At 41.9% G+C, this 5,219-nt stretch overlaps 1 protein-coding gene across 2 annotated transcripts in view; it reads right to left on the bottom strand.

The window, feature by feature from the left end:
- The window catches only part of LOC106867732 (CAR1 transcription factor), a 24,930-nt gene extending 24,272 nt beyond the window's left edge, over nt 1–658 (bottom strand). For both annotated transcript variants that reach the window (XM_052975466.1, XM_052975476.1), the window contains exon 1: nt 378–658. The gene's annotated coding sequence lies outside the window, so the exon portion shown is untranslated. The remainder of the gene's footprint in view (nt 1–377) is intronic.
- Between the last annotated feature and the right edge of the window lie 4,561 nt (nt 659–5,219).

Below are 5,219 nucleotides of genomic sequence, written 5' to 3'. Positions count from 1 at the left end.
TATATATATATATATATATATATGCATAGATAGATAGATATGTAGTCATAAGTGGTGTACTTGTAGTGTGTGTATACACAGACAGAAAGGCGAGGCAAGGAACCAGAAAGACAGAAGTGAGTAAAGACAGATTGATCGGGAGAGAGAGAGAGAGAGAGAGAGAGACTGACTGATTGACTGACTGACTGACTGACTGTGTGAAGCAGAAAAAGAGAAAGACAAAGTAAATGAAACGGAATAAAATGTAAAGCTATATCGATACATATCAATAAAGAAACAGCAGTTCTAAAATGTTTGCATAACAGAAATATTCGATTACGTACATCTATGTAAGTAAATAGTGGAAAAGATTTGTTTATGGAATCAGTGTTTATTACCTGGAATTTTGTCTTTGATTTCTTTCACGTCAACCAAGAAAATTCGAGAAGAGCCAGGACATGACGTCAATACTGAAAAAAGTCTACTCTTTCAACGATTTCCAATTGTGAAATTGATCCCAAGTTGAATTTTTTCGTAACTGTTTGTATTTGTTCTAATCGTGAAAACACGGGATTGGTTTATGCGTTTAGCCTGGTTACTGTCGTTAAGTAAACAATACAAGGGTGACTGAAAGGTCAGGTTGTTTTGTCCCAACAGAAACGAATGCTTCAACTGTATCTGTTTGCTTCACTTTCAATTGCTCACCAGTTTTTCTCTTTCTTTCTCTTTCTTTCTTCCCCTGTCTCTCCCTCCCTCTCTCTCTCTCTCTCTCGCTGTGTAATATAAATATATATTAAATTAATAATTATATATATATTAATAATTTTATATATATATATATATATAAAAATAATAATTATATATATTAAATTAATAATTTTATATATATATATTAATAATTTTATATATATATATATATTAATAATTTTATATATACATATTAATAATTTTATATATATATATATTAATAATTTTATATATATAATTAATAATTTTATATATCATCATCATCGTGTAACGTCCGTTTTCCAAGCTAGCATGGGTTGGACGGTTCGACTGGGCTCTGGGAAGCCAGAAGGCTGCCCCAGGCTCCAGTCTGATCTGGCAGTGTTTCTACAGTTGGATGCCCTTCCTAACGCCGACCACTCCGTGAGTGTAGTGGCTGCTTTTTTACGTACCAACGGCACAGGGGCCAGAGGAGGCTGGCAACGGCCACGATCGGTTGGTGCTTTTTACGTGCCATTGGCACGGAAGCCAGTCAAGGCGGCGCTGGCATCGGCCACATTCGGATGGTGCTTTTTACGTGCCGCCGACACGGGTATCACAACTATAATTTCTATTTTATTTTCATTTTGAAGTTGATGTACTTGACTCGATAGGTCTCCTCAAGCACAGCAGGTCGCCCTACGATCCAAGGTACTTTTGAATGGGCTGGGGCTGGTTATGCAAAGATGGTGTAGGATACAGCTGTGAACTTCACAGTCAGAACATATCTCCAGAGGTCTCAGTCTTTCGTCATTGCCTCTGTGAGGCTTAACGCTTGAAGGTCATGCTTCACCACCTCATCCCATGTCTTCCTGGGTCTACCTCTACCCTGGTTTCCTTCAACTGTTTGGGAGTGGCACTTCTTCACACAGCCCTCCTCATCCATTCGTAGTACATGACCATACCAGCGCAAACGTCTCTCTTGCACACCAAATCTGATGCTTCTTATGTCCAACATTTCTCTCAGGGCGCTTACACTCTGTTGTGTGTGCACACTGACTTTACACATCCAGCAGATCATGCTAGCTTCATTTCTTTCGAGCCTACGCATGTCCTCTGCAGTTACAGCCCATGTTTCACTGCCGTGAAGCATTAAAATTCGTACACATGCATCGTACAATCTATCTTTCACTCTGAGCGAGAGGCCCTTTGTCACCAGTAGGGGTAGAAACTTTCTGAACTTTGCCCAGGCTATTCTTATTTTAGTGGTAACACTCTCAGAGCATCCACCCCCACTACTAACTTAGCCACCTAGGTAGCGAAAGCTATCAACTACTTCTAGTTTCTCCTCCTGGAGTTTGATGGAATCTGTTTTCTGGGCATCTGTGGTGTTTATTGCCCCTGTGCATCTGCCACACACGAAAGCTATCTTCCCGGTTAATCTTCCTTTGATGTCGCTGCACCTCTAATGTGTCCATAGCTTACACTGGATACATCTTATGGAGTTTCTACCTACACCTATTCTACAGATCGAGCAGGGCTACCTACCTGAGGGTGTGTGTGATGAGTTCGCATTCCTACTTACTAGAACTTTGGTCTTTGCTACATTGACTCTAAGGCCTTTTGATTCTAAACCTTGCTTCCACACCCAAAATTTCTTTTCTAGTTCTGATAGTGACTCCGCAATTAGTGCAAGGTCATCAGCATAGAAGAGCTCCTAGGGTCAACCCGTCTTGAATTCCTCTGTTATTGCCTGGAGGACTATGATGAATAAAAGGGGACTGAGGGCTGAACCTTGGTTCACACCTACTACTTTGGTGCGACCCCTACTAACTTGGTGGATCCCTACTACCTTGGTGGACCCCTACTACCTTGGTGGACCCCTACTGCCTTGGTGGATTCCTACTTCTACCCGGAATTCTTCACTATACTCATTGCCAATCCTAATCTTACTAACGGCCTCTCTGTACAGGGCCTGTACAGCCCTTATTAAAGTCAATCCCCAGTTTCTGCATCGCCCACCAGATAAGGGATCGGGGGATCCTGTCAAAGGCTTTCTCCAAGTACACAAAAGCTATGTAAAGGGGTTTATCTTTAGCTGGGTATTTCTCCTGCAGTTGCCGTACCAGGAATATAGCATCAGTGGTGCTTCTACCTGGCACAAAATCGAACTGCATCTCATCTAAGCTGATTCTCTCCCTAATGAGATGGGCTCTGACCCTCTCCATGACCTTCATCACCTGATCCAGCAGTTTGATACCCCTGTAGTTATTTATATCTAGAGCATCACCTTTACCCTTGTAGCAGTTGACTATGGTGCTGCTACGCCAGTCATTGGGTATGACTCCATCATGAACTACCTGCTTTACAATGCGGGTGACTAGGCCATAGCCCACACCACCAGATGTTTTAAGCATCTCAGCAGTGATTTCTGATGGGCCGGGGGCTTTTCCTGGTTTCATACCCTTAATTGCTTTATCTACCAGGTAGCTGTCTATTCGGATAGCTGGTCCCTCTACTGGGTCAACATTTGGCAGGCTCTCCTCCTCCTATTCATTCTCCATGTTCAGCAGTCTTTCACAATGGCTTCTCCAAGCCTCTTTCTTTTCAGAATCATTAAAAGCAAGTGCACCATCACCAATGCGGACACATTTCTCTTCTGTGACATCACAATTTTCTCTAACATACTGTCTTGCAATCCAAAATACTTCATTTCTTTGGTCCTCACATCGATGGACATTGGCAAACTTCTTTTCTGCTTTGCCCTTGGCTGTGTATACCTGCCACCCAGCCTCCATTTTGGCTACCTGGTACAGTTCCATGCTACCCTCACTTTTCCAGGCTTTCCAAGCCTGTTTCTTTGCTCTAATGGCTTTGTCTACCATACTATTCCTCCACCACGTAACTCTGGGTCTGGAAGAGACTTTGCATCATCCGCAAACTTGGTCTGTGGCACTCAGCAAGCTGTCCCATAGGAATTTCCAGCTACTTTCTATGTCCGATGTCCGTAGTTCCTCCTGCCTCTCATATTTCTTGATGAGGATGTCCCAAACTCTCTGACCATGTGAAGGGTTCTTTAGCTTCCAAATCCTTCTTTTTTGGATTGGTCTGCTTCTCGGTATCCTTCTGGCTTCGAGTCTAAAGTCACTAATGACTAGCCTATGCTGGGCGGGGGTACATTCTTCACCCGGGAGGGTCTTTGTATTTAAGAGCAACACTGCGTCCCCTGTCTGGTGAGGATGAAATCAAAGATAATCTGGAACTCGACTGAGGAAAGAAAACTCCGAATGACCCGTCCTTGTTTTCTTTGTGTTGTCTATCTGGATGTTCTTTCGTTCCCCCTCTCTCACATTTCCCTGCCTTCTCTTCTTGCACACTTTCCCTCCTCTTTTCACTTCACTGTTTCCCTGTCATTTTTTCTCGCCCCTCCTTAATTCTTCTGTCCCTCTGCCTCTATCTCTCTCTCTGGTGTTCGGCCAAGCCTGATCTTTCTTTCTTGGTTCGGCCGTCGTCCGTGCAACATCTATATTCTTCCCTGTGCCTGTGAAATCTTGGATCCCTGCCGTAAGGCTTTATTTCCACACACGCCAGCTTAATTTACTTCGTCCTTAGTCGAAAGACACCTGCTGCTATGTCCTGTTATTTGTATTTGCGTAACATTCTCCGTTTTTTTTTTCCGTCCTTGTTTTTTTGTATACATTCGCTGCTTTCTTCCAAGGAATTTAATGCTCTTAGCTAAGTTTTACCTTGGGGCTGGCCAAATTGGAGCAATCTCGAGTATAACCAGCCGAAATTGCAAAGATAATCTGGAACTGGACTGAGGAAAGAAAACAAGTTTGAAAGTGTTTTGTTAGAAAACAAATGGTGTCCGCCAGATCAGAAAGATCCTCAGTGACTGCGAAACAGTGAATGTCACAACGCGCGCGTGTTCATATATATATATACATATCTGCATGCATATAAATACACACACATATATGGATGTCTCCCAAACCGAAATATATATATATAAAACACTTCTATCAACAATCATTCTTATCAAAAGACCTTCCATAGTATCTTACACCTCATTCACACCACCACCCCAGACACACATCTAAAACAGAAAATTACCAAAAGAATTTGGAAAAAAACATCTGGCCATTAGATTTCTGACCAAAGGTCAAATATTCAAATGGCTTCACAAAACACTCCTTTAACACCTCCCAACCTCACTCCCAATCAAGTATCTCAAGAATGTTGACCATTCACTACTTTCAGCTATTATTCATCAACAGTCTTTCGCTCCTCCCACACTGATTAACAAACCCCAACCCCACCCCAATCCCCAGGCCTACTTGACAACGAATGCGAGAAAGTTCCTCAAAAAAGAAATTTTTTTTTAATCTCCCCACCCAAGTTAACAAAGAACTTAATAGATCTATGAACTAAAGTGTAAAATTTATATTAATAAAACATTCAAAAATAATAAATTAAACTGATAAAAATTACCAGTGAAATCATTCTTTTTTCAAATATACCGAACTGTACCAATG

Source organism: Octopus bimaculoides, chromosome 2 (genome assembly GCF_001194135.2).
Source record: "Octopus bimaculoides isolate UCB-OBI-ISO-001 chromosome 2, ASM119413v2, whole genome shotgun sequence".
Classification (NCBI taxonomy): Eukaryota; Metazoa; Mollusca; class Cephalopoda; order Octopoda; family Octopodidae; genus Octopus; species Octopus bimaculoides.
This window is presented reverse-complemented; position numbering and strand designations above follow the sequence as displayed.